Source organism: Macaca nemestrina, chromosome 2 (genome assembly GCF_043159975.1).
Source record: "Macaca nemestrina isolate mMacNem1 chromosome 2, mMacNem.hap1, whole genome shotgun sequence".
Taxonomy (NCBI): domain Eukaryota; kingdom Metazoa; phylum Chordata; class Mammalia; order Primates; family Cercopithecidae; genus Macaca; species Macaca nemestrina.
The window spans coordinates 130,310,333-130,336,472 of NC_092126.1; the positions used below are offsets into that span (position 1 = coordinate 130,310,333).

At 40.7% G+C, this 26,140-nt stretch overlaps 2 long non-coding RNA genes across 2 annotated transcripts in view; one reads left to right on the forward strand and one right to left on the reverse strand.

Moving 5' to 3' along the window:
• Nucleotides 1–307: 307 nt before the first annotated feature.
• On the forward strand, nt 308–25,665 carry LOC105483686 (uncharacterized). Its single transcript, XR_988489.2, has 3 exons — nt 308–391; nt 23,907–24,057; nt 25,211–25,665. It is a non-coding gene; the product is annotated as an uncharacterized lncRNA (long non-coding RNA).
• The window catches only part of LOC105483678 (uncharacterized), a 109,766-nt gene continuing 93,291 nt past the window's right edge, over nt 9,666–26,140 (reverse strand). The window contains exon 3 of the long non-coding RNA XR_011619408.1: nt 9,666–9,785. This is a non-coding gene — a long non-coding RNA (uncharacterized lncRNA). The remainder of the gene's footprint in view (nt 9,786–26,140) is intronic.

Below are 26,140 nucleotides of genomic sequence, written 5' to 3' on the forward strand. Positions count from 1 at the left end.
GGGCAGGAATAAAATAGGCAACTTATTATTCAGTAACAAGGCTCAGATTAGAAAAATTGGTTATTATTTTATGGCCCTTAATGAACCAGGTCAAGCAAACTCGATGCCCCCAAGTAACCCTGAAACCAGGTGGTTCCAGCTCTTTAGGCTCCCTTCCCAAAAATTTGTACAGCAGCTTCCTGGAGCTGGCTGGAAGGAGTTGAGACTGTTGGAATTTGGCCTGGGTCTGTAAATCTTTAGCTAACAGGGGCCTAATTCAATACTTTTTTAAAAAATCAAAAGACAATGAGTGTACTCTTAAATCACCCTGGGGTTTGCAATCTTTTTCACGTCTTACTCTCTCTGCAGAAGAAGACCTCCATTTTTCTCACCATCTGCAGCACCTCTCTAGGTGAGCTATAGAATGTGCTGTGCCTTAAAAAAAAGTCTCATTGTCTGAGCCTCTCATACTTGTCTTTCAGCATGCTGATTTGCTCTGGCTACACTTCTGGAAACTGGCAGCCTTAGGGAGGATTTTGTGACCAGTATTATGATTTTGTTGTGAGCTTGCCAGTCCTCTTCTGATTCCGGTTGAGTCAGTCTTGTTGGGTCTTGATGCTTATTCTCTTTTTGTTTACTCCACAGGAGATTTCATCACAGTGCCTCCGGGAATGGACTACATACAATTTTCTGTATAGATGATGGGACTCGATCTTAAAATGTATTCCAAGTATTGGGCAATCCCTCTTCAACCTCCTTCCAAAATAGTACTTTTTAAAAATTATTATTATACTTTAAGTTCTGGGATACATGTGCAGAAAGTGCAGGTTTGTTACATAGGTATACATGTGCTATGGTGGTTTGTTGCACCCTTCAACCCATCATCTAGATTAGGTATTTCTCCTAATGCTGTCCCTCCCCTAGCCTCCCACCCCCTGACAGGCCCCAGTGTGTGATGTTCCCCTCCCTGTGTCCACATGTTCTCATTGTCCCACTCCCACTTATGAGTAAGAACATGCAGTGTTTGGTTTTCTGTTCTTGTGTTAGTTTGCTGAGAATGATGGTTTCCAGCTTCATCCATGTCCCTGCAAAGGATACGAACTCATCCTTTTTTATGGCTGCATAGTATTCCATGGTATATATGTGCCACATTTTCTCTATCCAGTCTGTCATTGATGGGCATTTGGGTTGGTTCCAAGTCTTTGCTATTGTGAAGAGTGCTGCAATAAACATACGTGTTCATGCGTCTTTATAGTAGAATGATTTATAATCCTTTGGGTATATACCCAGTAATGGGATTGCTGGGTCAAATGGTATTTCTGGTTCTAGATCCTTAAGAAATTGCCATACTGTCTTCCATAATGGTTGAACTAATTTACACTCCCACAAACAGCGTAAAAGCATTCCTATTTCTCTACATCCTCTCCAGCATCTGTTGTTTCCTGACTTTTTAATGATTGTCATTCTAACTGGCATGAGGTGGTATCTCATTGTGGTTTTGATTTGCATTTCCCTAATGACCAGTGATGATGGACTTTTTTTCATACAGTTGTTGGCCACATAAAGGTCTTCTTTTGAGAAGTGTCTGTTCGTATCCTTCACCCATTTTTTGATGGGGTTGTTTTCTTCTTCTAAATTTAAGTTCCTTGTAGATTCTGGATATTAGCCCTTTGTCAGATGGATAGATTGCAAAATTTTTCTCCCATTCTGTAAGTTGCCTTTCCACTCTGATGATAGTTTCTTTTGCTGGGCAGAAGGTCCTTAGTTTAATTAGATCCCATTTGTCAATGTTGGCTTTTGTTGTTATTGCTTTTGGTGTTTTAGTCATGAAGACTTTGCCCCTGCCTATGTCCTGAATGGTATTGCCTAGGTTTTCTTCTAGGGTTTTCAAGGTTTTAGGTCTTACATTTAAGCCTTTTATTGACCTTGAGTTAATTTTTGTATAAGGTGTAAAGAAGGGGTCCAGTTTCAGTTTTCTGCATACAGCTAGCCAATTTTCCCAATGCCATTTATTAAATAGGGAATCCTTTCTCTATTGCTTTTGTCAGGTTTGTCAAAGATCAGATGGTTGTAGATGTGTGGCGTTATTTCTGAGGCCTCTGTTCTGTTTCATTGGTCTACATACCTGTTTTGGTACCAGTACCATGCTGTTTTGGTTACTGTAGCCTTGTAGTATAGTTTGAAGTCAAGTAGCACAATGCCTCCAGCTTTGTTCTTTTCGCTCAGGATTGTTTTGGCTATATGGGCTCTTTTTTGTTTCCATATGAAATTTAAAGTAGTTTTTTCTAATTCTGTGAAGAAAGTCAAAGCTAGCTTGATGGGGATAGCATTGAATCTATAAATTACTTTGGGCAGTATGGCCATTTTCACGATATTGATTCTTTCTATCCATGAGCATGGAATGTTTTTCCATTTGTGTCCTCTCTTATTTCGTTGAGCAGTGGTTTGTAGTTCTCCTTGAAGAGGTCATTCATATTCCTTGTAAGTTGTATTCCTAGGTATGTTATTCTCTTTGTAGCAATTATGAATGGGAGTTCACACATGATTTGGCTCTCTGTTTGTCTATTATTGGTGTATAGGAATGCTTGTGATTTTTGCACATTGATTTTGTATCCTGAGACTCGGCTGAAGTTGCTTATCAGCTTAAGGAGTTTTTGGGCTGAGATGATGGGATTTTCTAAATATACGACCATGTCTTCTGCAAACAGAGACAATTTGACTTCCTCTCTTCCTATTTTAATACCTTTATTTGTTTCTCTTGCCTGATTGTCCTGGCCAGAACTTCCAATACTATGTTGAATAGGAGTGGTGACAGAGGGCATCTTTGTCTTGTGCCAGTTTTCAAAGGGAATGCTTCCAGCTTTTGCCCATCCAGTATGATATCGGCTGTGGGTTTGTCATTAATAGCTCTTATTATTTTGAGATATGTTCCATCAATATCTAGTTTTATGGAGAGTTTTTAGCATGAAGGGCTGTTGAATTTTATCAAAGGCCTTTTCTACATCTATTGAGATAATCATGTGGTTTTTGTCATTGGTTCTGTTTATGTGATGGATTAAGTTCATTGATTTGTGTATGTTGAACCAGCCTTGCATCCCAGGGATGAAGCTGACTTGATCATGGTGGATAATCGTCTTGATGTGCTGCTGGATTTGGTTTGCCAGTATTTTATTGAGGATTGTTGCATTGATGTTCATCAGGGATACTGGCCTGAAAGTTTCTTTTTTTTGTTGTGTCTCTTCCCATTTTTGGTGTCAGAATGATGCTGGCCTCATAAAATGAGTTAGGGAGGAGTCCCTCTTTTTCAATTGATTGGAAAATTTCAGAAGGAATGGTACCAGTTCCTCTTTGTACATCCGGTAGAATTCAGCTGTCAATCTGTCTGGTCCTGGATTTTTTTTTTTTTTTTTTTTTTTTTTTTGGTTGGTAGGCTATTAATTGCTGCCTCAGTTTCAGAACTTGTTATTGGTATATTCAGGAATTCAACTTCTTCCTGGTTTAGTCTTGGGAGGTGTATGTGTCCAATAATTTATCAGTTTCTTCTAGATTGTCTATTTGCATAGAGGTGTTTATAGTATTCTCTGACGGTAGTTTGTATTTCTGTGGCATCAGTGGTGATATCCCCTTTTTCATTTTTATTGTGTCTATTTGATTCTTCTCTCTTTTCTTCTTTAATAGTCTGGCTAGTGGTCTATCTATTTTGTTGACGTTTTCAAAAAACCTGCCCCTGGATTCATTGATTTTTTTCAGGGTTTTTCATGTCTCTATCTCCTGTTCTGCCCTGATCTTAGTTATTGCTTGTCTTTTGGTAGCTTTTGAATTTTTTGTTTTTGCTTCTCTACTTCTTTTAATTGTGATGTTAGGGTGTTGATTTTAGATCTTTTCCACTTAGTCCTGTGGGCAATTAGTGCTATAAATTTCCCTCTAAACCGTGCTTTAGCTGTGTCCCAGAGATTCTGGTACATTGTGTTTGTTCTCATTGGTTCCAAAGAACTTATTTATTTTTGCCTAATTTTGTTATTTACCCAATAGTCATGCAGGACCAGGTTGTTCAGTTTCCATGTAGTTGTGCAGTTTTGAGTGAGTTTCTTAATCCTGAGTTCTAATTTTATTGCACTGTAGTCTGAGAGACTGTTTGTTATGATTTCCGTTCTTTTGCATTTGCTGAGGAGTGGTATACTTCCAATTATGTGGCCAATTTTAGACTAAGTGTGATGTGCTGAGAAGAATGTGTATTCTATTGATTTGGGGTGGAGAGTTCTGTAGATGTGTATCAGGTTCACTTGGTCCAGAGCTGAGTTCAAGTCCTAAATATCATTGTTAATTTTCTGTCTCATTGATCTAATATTGACAGTGGGGTGTTAAAGTCTCCCACTGATACTGTGTGGGAGTCTAATTCTCTTTGTAGGTCTCTAAGAACTTGCTTTATGAATATGGGTGCTCCTGTATTGGGTGCATATATATTTAGGATAGTTAGCTCTTCTTGCATTGATCCTTTTCCCATTATGTAATGGTTTTCTTTGTCTTTTTTTTAATCTTTGTTGGTTTAAAGTCTGTTTTATCAGAGACTAGGATTGCAACCCCTGCTTTTTTTTTTTTTTTTTGCTTTCCATTTGCTTGGTAAACATTCCTCCATCCATTTATTTTGAGCCTATATGTGTCTTTGCATGTGAGATGGGTCTCCTGAATGCAGCACACTGATGGGTCTTGATTCTTTATTCAATATGCCAGTCTGTGTCTTTTAACTGGGATATTTAGCCCATTTACATTTAAGGTTAATATTGCTATGTTTAAATTTGATCTTGTCATTATGATGTTAGCTGGTTATTTTCCCCGTTAGTTGATGCAATTTCTTCATAGCGTTGATGGTCTTTACCATTTGGCATGTTTTTACAGTGGCTGGTACCGGTTGTTCCTTTCCATGTTTAGTGCTTCATTCAGGAGCTCTTGTAAGGCAGGTCTGGTGGTGACAAAATTTCCAGCATTTGCTTCTCTGTAAAGGATTTTATTTCTCCTTCACGTATGAAGCTTAGTTTGGCTGGATGTGAAATTCTGGGTTGAAAATTCTTTTATGAATGTTGAATATTGGTCCCCACTCTCTTCTGCCTTGTAGGGTTTCTGCAGAGAGATCTGCTGTTAGTCTGATGGGCTTCCCTTTGAGGGTAACCCAACTTTCTGACTGCCCTTAACATATTTCTTGTCATTTCAACCTGGTGAATCTGACAATTATGTGTTTTGGGGTTGCTCTTCTCGAGGAGTATCTTTGTGGTGTTCTTTGTATTTCCTGAATTTGAATGTTGTCCTGTCATGCTAGGTTGGGGAAGTTCTCCTGAATAATATCCTGAAGAGTGTTTTCCCACTTGTTTCTATTCTCCCCGTCACTTTCAGGTACACAAATCAAATGTAGGTTTGGCCTTTTCACATAGTCCCATATTTCTTGGAGGCTTTGTTTGTTCTTTTTCATTCTTTTTTCTCTAATCTTGTCTTCATGCTTTATTTCATTAAGTTGATCTTCAATCTCTGATATGCTTTCTTCCACTTGATCGATTCTGCTATTGGTACTTGTGTATGCTTCATGGAGTTCTCATGCTGTGTTTTTCAGCTCCATCAGGTCATTTATGTTCTTCTCTAAACTGGTTATTCTACTTAGCAATTCCTCTAACCTTTTCCCAAGGTTTTTAGCTTCCCTGCATTGGGTTAGAACATGCTCCTTTAGCTCAGAGGAGTTTGTTATTATCCACCTTCTGAAGCCTACTTTGGTTAGTTTGTCAAACTTATTCTCTGTCCAGTTTTGTTCCCTTGCTAGTGAGGAGTTGTGATCCTTTGGAGGAGAAGAGCCATTCTGGTTTTTGGAATTTTCAGCCTTTTTGCGCTGGTTTTTCCTTATCTTCATGAATTTACCTACCTTTGGTCTTTGATGTTGGTAACCTTCGGATGGGGTTTTTGTGTGGACGTCTTTTTTGTTGATGTTGATGTTATTCCTTTCTGTTTGTTAATTTTCCTTCTAACCTTCAGGCCCCTCTGCTGCGGATCTGCTGGAGTTTGCTGGAGGTCCACTCCAGACCCTGTTTGCCTGGGTATCACCAGCAGAAGCTGCAGAACAGCAAAGATTGCTGCCTGTTTCTACTTCTAGAAGCTTTGTCCCAGAGTGGCACCCACCAGATGCCAGCCAGAGTTCTCCTGTACGAGCTGTCTGTCGACTCCTGCTGGGAGGTGTCTCCAAGTTAGGAAGCACGGGGGTCAGGGACCCACTTGAGGAGGCAGTCTGTCCCCTAGCAGAGCTTGAGCACTATGCTTGGAGATCCACTGCTCTCTTCAGAGCCAGCAGGCAGGAACATTTAAGTCTGCTGAAGCTGCACCCAGAGCTGCCTCTTCCCCCAGGTGCTCTGTGCCAGGGAGATGGGAGTTTTATCTATAAGTGCCTGACTGGAGCGCCTGCCTTTCTTTCAGGGATGCCCTTCCCAGAGAGGAGGAATCTAGAGAGGCAGTCTGGCTACATCAGCTTTGCCACGCTGCAGTGGGCTCTGTCCAGTACGAATTTCCCAGTGGCTTTGTTTACACTGTGAGGGGAAAACTGCCTACTCAAGCCTCAGTAATGGCAGGCGTATCTCCCCCCATCAAGCTCCAACATGCCAGGTTGACTTCAGACTGCTGTGCTGGCAGTGAGAATTTCAAGCCGGTGGATCTTAGCTGGCTAGGCTCCATGGGGGTGGGATCTGCTGAACTAGACCACTTGGCTCCTTGGCTTCCAACACCTTTCCAGGGGAGTGAACAGTTTTGTTTCGCTGGCATTGCAGGCACCACTGGGTTATGAAAACTAATTCTTGCAGCCAGCTTGGTGTCTGCCCAAACGGCCACCCATGTTTGTGCTTGAAACCCAGGGCCGTGGTGGTGTAGGCACCGAAGGAATCTCCTGGTCTGTGGGTTGTGAAGACCATGGGAAAAACATAGTATCTGGGCCGGAGTGCACTGTTCCTCACAGCACAGTCCCTCGTGGTTTCCCTTGTCTAGGGGAGGGAGTTCCCCAACCCCTTGCACTTCCCAAGTAAGGTGACACCCCACCCTGTTTTGGCTTGCCCCCCCCCGTGGGCTGCACCCACCGTCTAACCAGTCCCAATGAGATGAGCTGGGCACCTCAGTTGGAAATGCAGAAATTGGCCGGGCGCGGTGGCTCAAGCCTGTAATCCTAGCACTTTGGGAGGCCGAGACGGGTGGATCACGAGGTCAGGAGATCGAGACCATCCTGGCTAACACAATGAAACCCCGTCTCCACTAAAAATACAAAAAAATTAGCTGGGCGTGGTGGCGGCGCCTGTAGTCCCAGCTACTCGGGAGGCTGAGGCAGGAGAATGGCGGGAACCCGGGAGGCGGAGCTTGCAGTGAGCCGAGATCGCGCCACTGCACTCCAGCCTGGGCGACAGAGCGAGACTCTGCCAAAAAAAAAAAAAAAAAAAAAAAAGGAAATGCAGAAATCACCAGCCTTCTGTGTTGATCTCCCTGGGAACTGCAGACCTGAGCTGTTCCTATTAGGCCATCTTGCCAGCCCAGTAATCCAAAATAGTACTTATATATACATATGTATTTTTTTAACCTGCTTTCAATGGCAGGTTTTACCTCCCCTGCATATAAAAGAAGTTTGTGCTGGATCTTCTGGCCCTGAATTAAGAGTGACGTGATTGGAGAGGTAGTGAGTGCCTTTCTTGGGAAGTTTGTTTCCCATCCTTTGGGTGAGTTGGTTCCATCATGAAGATGGTAGTCTTGTAACCAATTTGAGAAGGAACCATTCCGGTTTAACAGCTGGACTCAAACAGTACGGATTTGGTGACGTGACTGCCATTGGCTAGCCCTTGGGTTAGATTCTCCAATCTAGGTCTCCATGAGAGCTGGAATCTTTTACCACTTGAGGGTCTGCAGTATAATAAAGAATAACTCTTCCAGCCAGCAGATCAGATCTCCAGAGATAGGGGTTTTCCTATACTCAGAGGAACAGAACAGGGAGGCCTTTTATCATTAATCAACATCAAGTGTATTGTGGGAAGTCCCAGTCAGTGTTTCGGGGCCTACAAATACCAAGTCTGGGCGAATTCCAAGCCCCAAGGGATCCTGGAGCAAGGTTGCTTCAGTCCATTTGAAATCTTTTCCAAGAACATGAAGAACGTCTTCAGGTGAGCCTAGTCCCCCTTTCTTGAGTTGCAGTTGTGAAGATTGATATCTTGGTCTTGGCTCATGCTCCCATTTTTCTTTTCTGCTGTTGTTATTCCTCTAGGAGAGATTCAAGTTTTCTTATCTGGTTTTGGAAACAATGAGTTCAGGCTATCTCTGCATTTTAGTTCAAAAATATAGTATCTGAGAATGAATTTACAGAATGAAATTCCTAGCATGTGTCAACAGTGAGATGCCCTTTTCTCAGTTCTAAATTTTGTGACTCTGTGATGGCTCCCTATTTCACTCAGGGTAAAAGCTAAAGTCCTTACAGGGACTTCAAGACTCAAAACTCCTGACCTTGTGCATTCTGACCTCATCTATGGATTCCCGCCCCTGCACCCCCGCTTATCCTTGCTGTTTCTTGAGCATACCAGGGATGTGCCTGCCTCAGAGCCTTTGCTTTAGCAGTTCCCTCTGCCCCCAGATATCCACATGGCCCACTCCTTTATCTCTAACAGCTCACATTTCAGTGAGGCCTTCCCTGACTCTGTTTAACACTGCAACCTGCCTTTCCAGTCCTCCCAGCACTCCTGACTGCCCTACTGTGGTGTGCTTATTATTTTCCAAAGTACTTAGAAATATTATGTTACCTAATTATTTTCACGCCATTGTTTTTCTCCCATATGCCAGAATGGAAACTCCATAAGAGAAGCAATTTTTGTCTGCTGTGTTCACTGATAAATCCCACATGCCTAGAACAGTGTCATTGTGCAGGGTACACAGAAGGGTCTCAACAAATATATGGTAAGTCTTCCGTTCACATCATTGATAGGTTCTTAGGAAATGACTTGAGATAATTTTATCATAGGCCAATTGATAAACAAGAATTAAGTTTCTACAGCATATTTCTGGTCACAAAAACATCACCAAACTTCTAAATAAAGACCAAGACACCTCTGATATTAAACATTGAAATAAATGTGAGTTATATATACATTTAGGAAAGATTCATAAAAACAAGTAAGATAATGATTTACCCACTTATTCCAGTTGAGGGTCTTGGGTGGCCAGAGCCCATCCTGGCAGCTCAGAGCAAATGACAGAAACCCACTCTGGACAGGTTGCCCTCCCATTGTGGGGCACACTCACACACCCACACTCACACACCCACACTGGGAGTGTAGATATGCCACTTAACCTAACATGTACAGGTTTGGGATGTGGGAGGAAACTGGAGGGCCCGGAGAAAACCTACACAGAAACGAGAATGTGTAGACCCCACACAGTGGCCCTGGCTGGGATGTGATATTTTCTTATTGACATCCTAACTAAATGACATCGAACTAAATGACATTCGAGGATTTGGTGTGTGCATGTATGTATGTGTATATAAATACACAGATATGTGTGTATATTTATGTGTATGTATATTGACATGTATGTAAATATACACAAATGTAGATAATATCTCTACATATATGTAACTATACACATATGTAAATATATGTGGATATATGTGTGTATAAATATAAACATATTTAAAATAATTCAGTTTCTTCAAGCTAGGTCTTTTACCTTAAAGCAGCCTCTTCGGTGGTAGGAAAATTCAGAACCCTGGAGATTTATAAGGACAGAGTTCTGTGGTTCATATTGGGGCTAGCCTGGTTAAAAAAGAGAAAAGAAAAATAAAAACCTTCTGCATTTGTTAAGAGGATAATGTGTCAAGAACACATAGTAAATACTGTTCTTAATAAGGGAATTGGCATTAGGGGCACCCACTGAAGACCCAGTCCACTTTAGGGATAGTGTGGATTATGGTAATTCATCTATGGAGTGTGTATTGGCATATAAGCAACAGAAAACTCAACTCACACTAGTCTTTAGAAATAAAAAGATTTAACCACTGGCCCATTTCATCTGTAGGTATCTACCCAAGAGAAATAAAAACACATGTCCACAAAAGACTTATACAAGAATCTTCATAGCAGTTTTCTTCATAGAACACAAAAACTGGAAACATCCCAGGTATCTATCAGTAGAAGAACAGCTGAACTGTAGTCTCTTCATAAATGGAATACTTCTCAGCAACAAAAAGAAATAAGCTACATGTAACAATATGAACGAATCCAAAAACTATTATGCTAAGAGAAACCTTACACAAAAAATACATACTATGTGATTCCACACATATGAAATTTAAAAATGGACAAAACTATGTGGAAAAATATTGGAAAAGTAGTTGCCTCTAGAGGTTTCGGATGGGGGATGATCAAGAAGAAACATTCCAAGGTGACGGTAATGTTCTATATCTTTGTAGGGGTTTGGGTTACATAGATGTATACATTTGTCAAAACGTAGAAACTTGTCGGCCCGGTGTAGTGGCTCACACCTGTAATCCTAGCACTTTGAGAGGCCAAGGTAGGAGGATTGCTTGAGCCCAGGAGTTCAAGACCAGTTTAGGCACTAGACCCTGTCTCTTCAAAAAAATTTTAAAGAATTAGCCAAGCATGATGGTGTACACCTGTAGTCCCAGCTACTTGGGAGGCTGAGGCAGGAGGATCACTTGAGCCTGGGAGGCTGATGATGCAGTGAGCTGTGATCTTGCCACTGCACTCCAGCCTGGGCAACAGAGAGAGACACTGTCTCAAAAACAAAAACAAAAATGTTAGCAAATTGCAACTAAGTTTTGTGCATTTCATGGCATACAAATTTTACTTCAAAAGATAAAATTATAAATAAATATTGATCTCCACTTAATAACATGGATGCTAAAGTATTTAGTTAGTGATGTGGATGCTGTAGTATTCTTGTCAGACACACCATCTGAAGCACAATAGCATATAGCATATAATTTTTTTCTTGAATTATTAGTCTTTATTTTGCCTTCATTTTTAAAAAAATTTATTTTTTATTATACTTTAAGTTCTAGGATACATGTGCACAACGTGCAGATTTATTACATATGTATACATGTGCCATGTTGGTGTGCTGCACCCATTAACTCATCATTTACACTAGGTATATCTCCTAATAATATAGCATAATAATTTTCAAATGCATCCATGCTGTTACATGGAGCTCATTCCTTTTTATTGCTGAGAAGGATTCCATTTTATATACGGTAAACTGCACGCAATTTACTTTGAAATGTATCAAAAATAAGTTGAATTGATGGACTGAGAGAAGGATGGATATATGGATAGATATATGATCATGAAAGTATGGCAAAATATAAAAGATAGCCTTTAAGTATTCACTGAAAACGTCTTTAGACTGCTGTATGTTGAAACGATTCATGATATAATATTGAAAAAAAGATGAAGTGAAATTACTTGCTCTTGTAACCAAGAAGCTGAGAGGATAGCCAGGCTGCTGGCAGGAATTCAAACCAGACCTTTTCAGAGAGCTATAGGTGCCCCAGCAAGCCCCAATTTCTCCCAACAATATGAACAAGCTCACCACTGCACCGGCCTGAAGAACCATCAGGACTAATTTCATCATATCCCGTATATCATTCTCTGTCAGAGACACCATATGAAGCTCACTAACCACAGAATAGCTATTATCATCTGGGTCCTGCCCACCCCTCCCCTACAAGTAAACTCTTCTGTGCCCCTGGAACTCATGGTGTGTTCTCAGCAAAGCCCCCACATCTTCCACCTCTTCTCTGAATGTCCTTTCACCTTCTTGCTCCAACTGAAAACTGATTCTCCCTTAAGGATGCTGCTTCCCGGACAACCCTCTCGAATGTGGCTGCTTTTTTCACAGCTGCTGGACCTGGAGGGTACAGGTATCCTCCTTGCTTGTTGCCTCTTCCTGGTCATTCTTCTCTCCCCAAGCTTTGCAGCTCATGCCATCACACCAGACCATTTTCCCTCAAGAGGAGTAACCTAGACAACTAGTTAATACCTTCCTCTCTTGCCAACATGCATTCCCTGCTTGTCACTGTTAGCTGAAGACCGTGAGTCCAGTTTGACTGAGAAAATATTTACTCACCTATGTTTTTGCTCTCTGCTATTACTTCTGTCCTGTTACTATGGATAAACCATTCCTGTTCTTTTCTAGGATGGATTTTTCCACTTTGTACTGAATTCCACCTACTCTCATCATTCACAAACATTGCTCAAGAAAATTGCTCCCTGTCTATTGCTCCCTCTCCCCACACTTGGCTCTCTCTATTCCCCTTTGCGTTATTTTCCTATATTACATTTACCACCACCCACACGTGGCTCTCTCTATCCCCCTTTGCATTATTTTCCTATATTACATTTACCACCACCTTGTACGTTATTTATTTACTACCAACTTTTCCACAAGGGGCATTTACCTGGAGTTAACCTGGGATTTCAGGAGGTCTTTGGCTAGGAAAATAATCGTATCATTGTTTTGACTATCTTCTAACTGAAATTGAGCATTTCCTTTAATTATGAGTAGAGATGGAAAACTCCATGACTTAGCAGTGCCTGTGACCTGTTATCAACAAGAAGTTGCAGATGTGTTTCCTATCACATTACAATTGTTGACAATACCTTGAAATATAAATTGTGCTGATTGCTTTGAAATTGTGGTAGTCGTTAGGCACATGCAGGTAGATGGCGTGTGACTGCAGCCTTCCTTTTTAGAGATCCTCATGAGGTGCAGCTGGCAGATTAGAGCGCAGCTCTATGCCTGGTTGTCATTCAGTCACCAAATTGTGTTGGTGTTAGTGACCCAGACACCTCATTGCTTTTTAGTATTTCCTACTTACAATGTTTATCAATACATTGAAGGAATGAGTTGTGTCTATTGTTTGTTTAAACTGAAGTAAGACTGGGCAGTTCAAATGAGAATTCTTAATTCTCCATAAGGGCACATGGCATTTTACAACAAGGATAGTGTGCAGGCTAAGAATAAACATTCAAATATATTTGATGGTTGAAATAATTACTGAAGTATGCTCTTTAACATTGCTAACAGACTGCACAGTTACACAGGTCAAGCACGGTGTGGCAAGTTACTGAATTTGAATATAATTTGTTTTCTTTGAATTCTACATATTTTATTTTACGCATTTGAAAATATTGTTTTAAGAAAGGATCTATAGACTGTATGAAACTGCCATGGGAGTCCATGGCACAAGAAGAGGTTAAAATCCCGTACTAGAACGCAAGCTCCAAGACTTTTTCTCTTATGTTCTTGGAAGTTGCTCATCTCTTCTGCTCAAGAGTCTACCACATGGTGGAATTTGATTAATTTCAAGAATAACCTAAGGCCAGATAGGACTCGGTTATTTACATCCTCTCCTCACCCTAGCATTCAGCTCCTCACTTTCCCTGAGAGCCACCTTTCCTTTACTCACCATAGGTGGCATATTCATTAAAGGAATTGCATCCCTTTGAATGACTGAAGATAACATTCCTGAAAATCCTGCCAGCAGGTAAGGGATTCTAGACACAATGCCAGACCTTCAATACGTCCCTGTTAGGAGGCATTAATGTTAGGAGCATTAAAAAGCCAAAACCTCAAACTGAAACATTCTAACAAGAAACAAACCTGACAATAACAACTCATACTTTGGAGACTTGCATGTAGTTTTTATACCCCCCATGAAAGAAACATCACATTGTATTCTGAATTGACATTTTTGCCGTTTGAAAAACACTGAGACAAACTACGTTCTCAGAACAAATCTCAAGACTTCCGAAATGATGAATTTTTCTCTACTGAAAAGTCCTCCCTTCTGGCACCAGAGGAAGGCTCTTAGGGCGCCCCTTGCTCTTCTATTTGGATTTTAAAAATGTGACTTCTTCCTCTGTTGAGAGAAAAAGTCATAGAAAAAACAGTTTTAAACACTGTGGTTCAAGAATTACAACCAAAATGCACGCATTAATATGCTACAGCAAGACTTAAGTGGTGACTACACCACTACTCCAGTTATGTGTAGGCTTTCCAATGTACAATGTCATCTTCCCAACCACAATAAGCAGTTCCAAACAGATCAAAAGGACCCAGTAATGGCAGTACTTTCTTTTTCTTTTTCTTTTTTTTTTTTTTTTTTGAGACAGTTTCACTCTGTTGTCCAGGCTGGAGTGCAGTGGTATGATCTTGGCTCACTGCGGCAACCTCTGCCTCCCAGGTTCAAGCAATTCTCCTGCCTCAGCCTCCCGAGTAGCTTACAGGTACTTGCCACCACGCCTGGCTAATTTTTGTATTTTTAGTAGAGATGGGGTTTCTCCATGTTGGCCAGGCTGGTCTTGAACTCCTGACTTCAAGTGATCTGCTCGCTTTGGCCTCCCAAAGTGCTGGGATTACAGGCACGAGCCACTATGCCCAGCTGGCAGTACCTAGTTTCTTATGATGGGAAAGGAGCTTTTCTAAAGAAAATCACATTAAACCTGATAAATATCTGATTAATAGCGTCCTGATATCTGATTAATAAACTCCCTAGGGTCTATTTTTAAAAATACCTATATTTTCTTATAAACATTTCAAGAACAGAGAACTAACATCTACTGATTTTGTATTACTTCCAGGTGGAGGGCTTGTTGCCTGACAAATATCCCATTTGAATTTTCCCAACAACCCAATGAAGGGTTGCAACATTAGGGAGGGTCAAGCTTAGAGGGGTTAGGTGATCTCCCCAAAATTTCCATCATAACACGTAGCTTGTGAGCTCATGGAATTTCCCCAAATTTAGCATTTCATACCATCTTTGTGGTTCTATTATTTGCTCAATATTATTCTTTAAATTGACTGGCTTAAAAGATGAAATAAATTTATTCAAAAAGCTAACTTTGCATTGTTGCTGGTAATGAAGAAATAATATCACTTGCCATAGGTTGAAGGTGATTGGAAAAATAAATACAATGAAAAGAGGAACGTGTCAGCACATTGCAGCCAAATGTGGTTGTCAGTAAACATCCAGGGCCCAAGTCTGACTCTCTGCTTAAACTGGAAGCTTGCAAGGATTGGAGGTATAATAAAGCCATAATTAGTAGCAAAAAGAGAGGTTGTCCTTGGATAGTCAGAAGGAATGAGAGAGAAGTGAAAAGAAAAGAACTCCCCGACCATGTAATTCAATGTTATTTAATTCCATGACCCAGAACCATCTAAAATCATCTCCTGAACCACTGGCGGTACTTGTCTCATGCTTGGGAAAACATGATACAACATACTCTATTGTAGATAGCTTTGACAGATGTTGTTGGCAGATTCCTTTGGCCCATGCAGGATGCCATCTGAAATTTTTATACCATTCCTTTGCATGCAGCTGGCTTCTGAACTCAGCCTGAGGTCTTTCTATGGCCCATAGGATCCTGCATGGCTAGCATGCAGGAGGGCCAGGCCTGGAGTGCAGAGTTAAATCCCCAAGAATAGCCATCAAATCATGAATTGGTGGATAAATACCCCTGCTTCCTTATACTTTGTCTGGCCGAGTGTAAGGATTGTTCTATGCAGTCTCTCAAAGAGTCTTCTGCACAAATGAGCCCCCGATGCCCACAGCAGCAACCTGCTCATTCACATTTTCTACATTACTTTTCCTCATTTCCTAGTCTCATTCTCCGACTTCTTCATTGTCTTGCCTGGGATTTCCTCCCCAGATGAATTGCTTTCACCTAAATCCTTTCCTAAGGGTTTGCTTTTAGAGAATACAACCAAAGAGTATATCTTCCGGCTTTGCATCTAAAAATGAAAAAACAAAGAAAGAAAGAAATAACATAAAACAAAGCTATCTACTTGCTATTGTTTCCTGATAATCACGTCCAATCCTGTACTACTCTTATTCTTAAAACGGTGAGGCAAATCCAGATGTAGAAGCAGCCAGGGAGAAGGACTAACCTCTTAGAAACTTTCCAATAATGAAGACTTTGTAGACTCTTAGTGCAAGTCCCCATAGTCATCTTTGATGATTCAACCTTTCTTCTCATTGTGGAAAATCGAAAATTGATGTTTAATATGGCCTAGTAACCACAGTGGATATGCTGAGATCTTCTTTTCATTCTGGTCTTTAGACAGTTTAGGGGAGAGTTTGATTACATCCTATCTTTCTTATGGAGATTGAACTGGTTGTTGAGTGGATTTTCTGATGATAAATTTCAAAGAAACTCCTCTGTCAGGAAAGGGAGAATAACCGATTGTTCATTTTATCTAAAATGGAAGAGCTTTGCTGACAATGTGTAGACTTGACTTTAGAGTACAATATGAACAGAATTTCATACATACCTTTAGAATATTGTCTGCAGAAGTTATATAACAAATGTATTACTAGATCCACACATAAGCCCACAAGCCATATGAACTCAATGAAGCTTATGACTCCCATTAAGCTCTTTGAAAAAGTATGTCAGCAGAAAAGGATAATGATATATGGAGTGCTCACTTACCCACAGCAAAACTTGATGAAATCGTAACATTTTGAGATGGCACCCCTTTTCCTTTTAAAGAAACAAAACAACACAAATATGCTTGAAACTCTCTTTTACTTCTTCCATTCCTATTCCCTTTGTTTCCCAGATGGACTTTGTTTTTCTCCTGGATTTTATTTTTGTCATTCTTAAGGATGTTTTAATACTTTTACTTACACAGATGGTATCACAGACTATAGTATTGCTTTGAATGTCTTTAAACTTTATAGAAGTGGATTATTCTGTTTACATCAGTCTGCAACTTGATTTTTTACTTGATATTATAGAGACTTATCCATGTTTATATGTAGCTAAATGCTCCCTCATCTTAACTGCTATAAAACATTCCACTATATGAACAAACCAAAATTTGTTTTTCCATTTTCCAGTCGATGAACATGTAGATTGTTTCCAGTGTTTTCTTATAACAAACAATGCCTCTACAAGATATTCTTGAACATGAAAATTTGTGCATGTATGCAGAAATTTATCATAAGGTACATGCCTAGAAGTAGAAATACTAGGTTATATACCATGTGCAGCTTCAACTTTATTAGAGACTGCCAAGTTGCTCTTTAAAGACCTATTTATAATCCATTAGCATATTTGAAATTTCTCTTTCTTCTACATTCTTGCCCACATTTGGTGTGGACAGACTAAAATTTTTTGCCAACCTGAGGGCTCTGAATAGTATTTTATCTTTGTTTCAATTTGCATTTTCCTAATTCCCAGTGATGAAAAGGGATTATTTATATGTCTTGGATGATAATTATTTGTGGGTTTTCATATACATTGCAAATATTTCCTCCTAGTCAGTGAGCTTCTCTGCATCTTATTTTTGGTGTCCTTGGATGACTGGAAGTTCTGAATTTTAGTGTAGTCAATTTAATCAGTCTCTTTATAATTAGTGCATTTTGTGTATTGTTTAGGAAATCCTTCCCTACCCCGAAGTCATTCATACATCCTTCTACATAATATCCTGAAAATGTTATAATTTTACCTACAGTTAGTTCTAAAATCCACCTGGAATTAGAATAGAGAATTTGTATTTAAATTTTTTCCTTATGGATACCCAAATGTCCCAACACTATTTATTGAAAAGATTGCCATTTCCCTACTGCTCTGTATGGCCACATTTATCATAAATCAAGTATGCATATGTCCAAGGGAATATCTCCAGATTCTCAAGTCTGTTTTGTTGATCTATCTATCTGTGTCCTAATTCCACAATGTTTTTATTACTCTAGCTGTATAATCTTATTATTTGCCAGTGCAAATATCTCCCTCCACATCCCACTTTCTTCTTATTTGTGACTGCCCTGACTTTACGTAGCGGTTTCCTTTAGGATGAATGAACTTTAGGATGAGCTCGGTTTGTTCTACGAAAAGTCCTGTTAAAATGGTACTCAAAATTTTTGAATTTATAATTTGGGGATAATTTACATTTGTATGACATTGAGGCATCCTATCCATAAATATTTCTTCATTTATTTCAGTGTTCTTTTAAGCATTTCAACAGCAGTTTATCATTGCTTTTCTATGGGTGTCATGTTTCTCAAGTTCTGTCCAAAGGGAGGAGAAATAGACCCCACCTCTTAATGGCAAGTGGCAGGCTTCTGGCAAAATATGCAGCTCCAGAAATACTTCTGTGGCTATTCTTGGAAAATACACTTTGCTACTGCCTATCCTCTGGCCACAGTAATTTATGTCCTTGTCATATGCAAAAGAAAACCCCTACCTTCTCCCCTACAGTCTGCAAAGCTCAGGCTCACAGTCTAAGATCTTGCCAGTAAGATCACGTTCACGTCCACCTGAAGCTCCTTAAGCTTGGTTCCTCAAAGAGAGCTTCTGGAGACAGTTCTTGTTTATCTTAAGATTTGTCACCTCAAGAAATAATTTGCAGCCGGGCGTGGGGGCTCACTCCTGTAATCCCGGCATTTTGGGAGGCTGAGATGGGTGGATCCCCTGAGGTCAGGAGTTCGAGACGAGTCTGGCCAATGTGGTGAAACCCTGTCTCTACTAAAAATTTTTTAAAAATTAGCTGGGCATGGTGGCGGGCGCCTGTAATCCCAGCTACTCGGAAGGCTGAGGCAGGAGAATGGCGTGAAACCGGCAGGCAGACCTTGCAGTGAGCCGGGATTGCGCCACTGCACTCCAGCTTGGGTGACAGAGCAAGACTCCATTTAAAAAAAAATAAAAATTAGCTGGGTGTGATGGTGAGCACCTGTAATCCCAGCTACTTGGGAGCCTGAGGCAGGAGAATCACTTGGACCTGGGAGGCGGAGGTTGCAGTGAGCCGAGATCGTGCCATTGCACTCCAGCCTGGGGGACAAGAGTGAAACTCTGTCTCAAAAAAAAAAAAAAAAAAAAAGAAGAAAAAAAAAAGGAACAATTTGCTTGTTCCCTAGAGATGCAACATGTAATGGTGAAACAAGCATAACTACCATCGAGCATCCTTTTCAAAAAAGGCGAAACAGGAGGCACTCAGGAATCTGTAACCATTTTGAAATCCAGCCGGGTTCCTGTTGCCAGTTCCTTGGTGAGGGTACAGTCCTACTGCCTGTATATAATTCACTGTGGCTCTGCGTTATGCCCTCCATATCCTCTTTCCTTCTCCATAAAAAAGTGGCCCATTTTGCAGTTGAATAGTTTTCTCAGTCAGCTTCCTGCATGTAAAATGTTGATTAAAGCATCTTTTTTGTGTAAGCTGATATAATTATTTTAAAAACCTTGTGGATTTCTTATGAATTGATTTCTGATACACTCCATCAGACAAAAGCTACATCCACAAATCTTGCAAAGATTTTCCACCTTGGGCTTGCTATAAAGCTGCAGAAGGACTCCTTAAATTCTTAAGAGTTCTAGTGGTTAACAGAGAAAATCTATGAAGCACTTCTTGACGATCTTTATAGGTCCCTTCGTCTGAACTAAACAGTTCTTGAGGCACTGCCCTAGGTATTTCTGAGGTTTTAACAAATAATATTATGGGTATAATCTTTAATCTTTGCTCGGAAGCCCTCTCTTAATTTCAGAATATTAGAGAGGCTGGGATTAAATAAGAGTTTATTTTTGAACACTGCAAGTCCTGGTTCCTATATTTTCTCTAAATTTTACTTGAAGAGTAAATAATTCCTTTTATAAAAGGTCATCTTTTTCCTCTCGTATTTAGTATAGACAATGTGAAGAAGCCAAGAGGCACTTCTAGTATTCTGCCTGAAACTTCTTTAGCTAGATCATCTGATTAATTAGGTATGTCTTCGATTTTCTCAATTATTGTGGGAACAGTGTTGCTAAACTTTCTCCCACTACTAACAAGGATTTCCTTTCTCCCAGTTTCCAATAACATTTTCCTCACTTTTAATTAAGCCCTAATTAACAGCTTCATCAAGGGTTATGAGGCTTCCTCTAACAGCCTCTTTAAGATCCTTTAGACTTTCACTAACACTCTCCTTAGAGTTCTTTTCTGCCCACTACTTTGTCCCAAAGCCACTCTCACATGGTTTTTTATTGCCACCACATCTTACTTTGACACAAAAAATATGATCCAATGCTATGGCTGTATACAAATTACTCCAGAAAACGGTGGCATAAATATTCATTTATTTCACTCATGAATCTGTAACATAGATAGGTCTTGGTAGAGATAGCTTCTGTCTACTCCATTGGCCTTGGCTGGGGTTGCTTGAAGGCTGTGGGCTGGAACCACTTGATGGCTCACTCACTTCCATGTCTGCTGATTGATGCTGGCTATTCCTGAGACCTTAGCGAGGGTTGCTGAAGGAAAGATCTATGTGCGGTCTGTTCATGTGGCCTTGGCGTCTTTACAAAATGGTGGGTGAGTTCCAAGAGCCAATTTCCCAAAAAAGAGAGCATCAGAAAGAAGCCATATCACCTTCTATGACCTAGTTTCGGAAGTCCACAGCATTATTTATACCACATTCTACTTGTTGAGATAGTTGCAAGTCTTTCCCCAGGGGAAGGAAGACAGACTCCACCTGTTAATGGCAAGTGCAAGTTTCCAAAACATCACGTGGGACCGGAAATATTGGTATGGCCATTTTTGGAAAGACATTTGTTATAGTTACTATTGTATACAGTGTTGTCAGACAGGCTTCTCTAAAGGTGGCATTTGAATACCCATGAAAGTGAGGGAGTGAGTCACATTGTATTTGGGAAAGAATGGTGAAAACAAGTGCAAAGGCCCAGGGGCAGATTATAATGAATGTGTTTGAACTAGTGTGGCTGGAGTCAAGAAGGCAAGAGAGAGAATAGCAGTAGTGGTAAGTACAGAGAAATAGCCAGGGGCTTATTATCAAGGGTCTTGTAAGCCATTGTAAAGACTATAATTTTTATTCCAAGCCATGAGGGAGGGTGGTTAAGAGAAAAGAAATTTTATTGGACTTATATCTTAAAACGATCACTTACCGAGGCACAATGCCCAGGACTTTATAGTGTAGTTGCTATCACTGTGAAGATCAACCACACGGAGATAAATCAGAATGGAGTTTATTGCTACACACCCAGAGTACTCAATTATATTTGAGCCAAGGGATGAGTGATAAACCTTGGGCTCTTGTAAATGTCTTTCTAGAATCTGTATTTGGTTTAAAGTTGCGTTTGTACTTTTTAGGCATTCTTAATAGTGTTTAGAGCTGTCTCCAAGCAAGCATTCTCTGGTTTTGAAAAACCTTTTCTATGTATGGGGTGGCAATTGTACTGGATTGTTCCCTTTTAGCCCCCAGGCTCCACTCTCCCTCCATATCCTGCTGTCTGCCCCAGGAACTATTTCTATGTGTTAGTTCAATAGCCTCCTGGCCCTCTGGCTTTCAGGTAGGTGGCCGAAGGAAAGTTCCAGAAGATAAAAGGGAGAGAAGATAGTAAGATCAGGGTACTACTCATTCCCCAGGTTCCCTCTTTTCTCAACTATATCTTGACAGAAGGTCAAAGCAGCCTGTTCTATGTGACTCTTTTTTAAGTCCTGGTAGCCTCCGTGTCCCCTTCAGGCCTATGGGTGATGACAACTTCACTAGTGCCAGTACCCAGTTTATGCACTATCCCCTGTGGTTTCCTACACTCACACCACTGTAAACAGACTCTTCGCAAATAAAACCTCCTCCTCAAATTATCTTATTTTGTGTGTGCCATCTGCCCCTATTGGGACCCTGAGCTAGTACAGTGATACTGAATCTTTAAAAACTTAAACCAGGGTATTTATGCATTTAATTTTGGTCTGCTTTCTTTTTCTAGTTGTCCTCTTCCCCTCCCCTCCAGTCTTATGAACTGTGAGGGTGTAGGAATATGTATACAGAGCCATATACAGGATTTCAGGAGGTAACTTATCAGGGAGTACAACTCTCCAACCTGGGATATAAAATAAACAAATAGATGTACACCTAGAGGTGCCAATTTGGGCATTAAAATCCATGTGAAACTGGCACACAGATTTTCCTTATGTTAGTGGGAGAAGATTATCTGCTACCACCTTTACTCCCTATTTCCCCACAAAACCATTGAAAGTATATCATCACCTATCAACATTTCATAAAGAAATCTGAGCAGAGGGCTAAAAGAAGTGAACCTTACTTATATCTAATGACAAAACTCTAAAGATGTACGAAAGCTCTGGAACTGGGGTGGGGGCTGGGGAACAAGCTTACAGTCCAAAGCCTTGAAATAAACATTCTGAATCTCCTGCAATCCAGTTTAACATTAGCAGATTGCTCTCACCTGGTTCTTGGGCCTTTACATTTTTCTTTTGGTTTGCTAATTCCCCACCTACCACCTCCATCTTTCTTTTTCTCTTTTCAGAACAGGGCAGTATAGAGAAGATCTAATGGTCAAGTTTTTAAGCACCTGGCACATTTCTACTTTTTATAAAAAGAATATTATTGTACAGCTTTCCTCTTGCCTGAAAAACTCACTTGGACAAAGCCCAGCACTGGTCTCAGTAAGTCCTTACTCAACAATTATTGAAGGAAGGGCTACACTTTCCTAATAGAGGCCAATTTAACATCTGTCTTAAAATGGCATTTGGCTTGCAGGCTCTGAGGCAACCTCTTCTCATTCCCCAAGAAAAGACCTGTGAAGACTAATGAAAATGCAAAGACTTAAACAATAAAAAGTCTAATGGGACTAATTCCCTGGAAGGAGTTGGACCAAGAAAAATCTGTGCAAAATTTCTCTCATGGCAACCTTAAGCTTGGTGATGCCTGAGCCAGCCAGGATAAAGGTGGGGATGGAGAGCTGCTGAGAGCGTATGCTAGTCTTACTGTAATAGTTAGGAGCACCATTCCCATACTCTGGCTATGTAACAAATTAGTCCAAAACCTAGTGGTTTCGAGCAATGGTAATCCTTTATTATCTCTCATAATTTTTGTAGATAAGGAATTCAAACAGGGCATAGTAACTTCAGCTTGTGTCTGCTCGCTAGTGTCTAGAGCCTCAGGGGAAAGACTCAAAAACTAGAGCCTGGAATCATCTAAAAGCCCATTTACTCACTTTTCTGGTGGTTGATGCTGGCTCTTGATTGGAAGCCTCATTGGGGCTGTCAGCCAGAACACACCTTGTAGGGCCTCTCTGTGTGGCCTGAGCTTCCTTACAACATGGTGGCTAGATTCTAAAAGGGAAGCGTTTGAAGACAGAGGAGAGCTGGGCTGAAATCTTATTGCCTTTTATAATCTGTCCTTGGAAGTCACACAGTGTCACTTCCTTCAAACTCTTGGTCAAGACAGCAGAGTCTACCCAGGTTCAAAGAGAGGAAACAGACTCCCTGCTGGATGAAGAGGTGTCACAATACTTTGTAAAATGTCATGTGGGATGAGATATATGTTTTGATGCCGCCATCTTTGGAAAAGACAATATGCCAAGATAGGGGCTCTCAGGGTGAGCTGGCCCGGGTTGGAATTCTTGCTGTGCTACTTGCTAACCTTGGGTGAGTATGACCTTGGGCTAGTAAAGACTTGAACTCCCTGTACCTCAATTTCCTCATAGTATTGATGTGAAGATTCAGTGAGGTACATATCAAACAATTAGAATAGTACTTGGCACATGTTAACTGCCTAAAAAGTCAGGTTTTATTATATAATGTAGCTGGGGGATGCTCTGTTCTCACCACCCACTTCCATCTTTTCCTTTCTCTAGTGGGAACGAAGGGTCTTTTAGCATAATAATAAGTTAGATTACACTGTAAGAGATGACTGATACTGGAATAAAAGGGAAGGGATTATTAGTCTCGTACCTTTTCTCATCCAAAGAATCTGAAACCCTTCGCCTGGTCCTGGTCCCTTGGAGGAAACTGCTGACTACAGGGAAAATATGGTCTGCTGCAGATAAGGGCTCCCAAATTAGAGGATCTAGGTTAGAATTTGTGCTCTGTTACTAAGTCTCTGACAATAACAGTTTGCAGGATAGAAGATGAAGTTGAGAAGCTATGGAGAGGCGAGCAGAGGAAGAGAGGGGAAACAGAAAGAAGGAAGACCTCCTATAACATCTGTGAACCTGGCTGGATGCAGTGGCTCACGCCTGTAATCCAACACTTTGGGAGGCCAAGGTGGGTGAATCACCTGAGGTCAGGAGTTTGAGACCAGCCTGGCCAACATGGTGAAGTCCCATCTCTACTAAGAATACAAAAATCAGCCGGGTGTGGTGGCATGCACCTGTAATCCCAGCTACTCTGGAGGCTGAGGTAGGAGAATCAGCTTGAAGCCAGGAGGTGGAGGTTTCAGTGAGCCGAGATTGCGCCACTGCACTGCAGCCTGGGCGACGGAGCGAGACTCCATCTCAAAATAAAATAAAATAAATCTGTAACCTGATTTGGCCTGGCACAAAAGGCAACGTAGTAGGACTCTGTGTTCATTATAGCCTACTAATGAGAATTTTAAAAATAGATCTAATGGTTGTACTTGCCTGCTTTCTAAACATTATGGGCATAGGGAGGTTGCCTCTCTGCATGTCTGTCCAGAAAAAAACGCACCAAAATAGTAATACTGGCTTTCCTGGGTAAGATTAAAAGTGATTTTTATTTTTGTTTTTTTAAAAAAACTTTCCCAAATCTTCTATCATTTCATAATTCAAATAAATGTTAGGGAAAACAATGACCTCCTGATCCACAGCAGCTGTGCCTCCACATCAATAATGCTTCTGAATATCAATTACCAACATGCTCTTGCCAGCATTTCAATGGGAAGAAATGAACTGAACCAACCTCTGTAGCTTGCTTGCTTCCTTCAAGAGAAAGGAAAGTTGGCAGAATTGCTCGTGAACTGGAATCTGCAGAATCACTGTCATGGGGTGACTTACAGAGTGGGGAAGAGGTCTGCTCATGGCCCAGATTAGAGTGACCCTACTGAAATGACTGCCTCAAAAACCCAAGGCCCACCATGTCCACCTATTGAAATTATCTAAAGAATTCAATGAGTTTCCCAGTGACCCAGCTCCCTGTGACTTGAACATGGTTTCTGCTATTTCAATTGAAAGTACCATAGCTCACAGAGCTGGAGGAGGGGTGCGTGAGAGATTGCAGAGCCCAGCCCAGCCACACCCCCACCCCTTCTCTCTGTTGCTAACTGCACACACAGAGGTCCTTAGGGAAGGGGAAATGCAATAAGAAAACACCTGTGAATTCCTTGCAGAACTCCCCCATGGCTACATTCCACCCTTTCCTCTCTTATAAAAGATTCCATTTGCTCCATTTCTGACCCCAGGGCATGGACAAATGGATGGTGGCCTGGTGTGGCTTCTCTGCTCTTGGCTGTGTTCCCCGCACCAATTAATCACCATACCCCAGCGTGACAGGCCCGGCTCTTTGCTGCAGCTCATCCTCCGGCTGTTCCGGTGATTACTCTAAAGCCTTCCCCAGATGCAAGAATTTCTCAATGTTTTTTTCTTCCCTATTGCTCCATGTGCTGGCTACTGCACCGAAAGGGGCTGTGGTTCCCTCCCACAGAGCTAACTGGTCAGTAAGGAACCCTGAGGACCTAATTTGAGTTCAGGCCCTGTCACCCACTAGTTTTACCATCTTGGACATGTCAGTTGAGATTTGCCTAAGCTTCCTCATCTTTGGAGAGAGGATAATAGCAAGTACTTGGCCATCTTCAAGAAATAATTGTAATAATCTGATGAGGGATTTTAAATTATTTTTTTAAAATCCCTTCTCAGAATTGTGTTTTTAAATAAATAAAATATATAGGACTGCCAGCAAAACCAATTGTATTAAAACACAATTATCAAAGTATTAAATCAATTAATATAAAAATAAATTTCTATTAGTGCATTAAATAAGAAGATTTAGCAGTGGGTCTAAAAACCACAGTGTTTTCAAGCTGGTGATGAGTCTAAATGATACTTTGAGGTATCTACAACAGTAGTGATGTGATATGAAAGTATCTGATTTCATTTGGTGACAAAGTCAAAGTCACAGGTACTGCCAGGACTGTGACTTGTTACTTATGTTCATAATTTTAAAAAATGCTAAGTTTTAGTTAGAGTTCAGTGGGAAAAAAAAAGTTCTCATCTAAGTTTAGTCTCCCTGAAATTGATTCACATATTCCTGTGAGTCCACGGACTCCAGGAATCAAGAAACTCTAATAAAAATGAGATAATGTATGTGAAAATGCTTTGTAAACTGTGTGGTT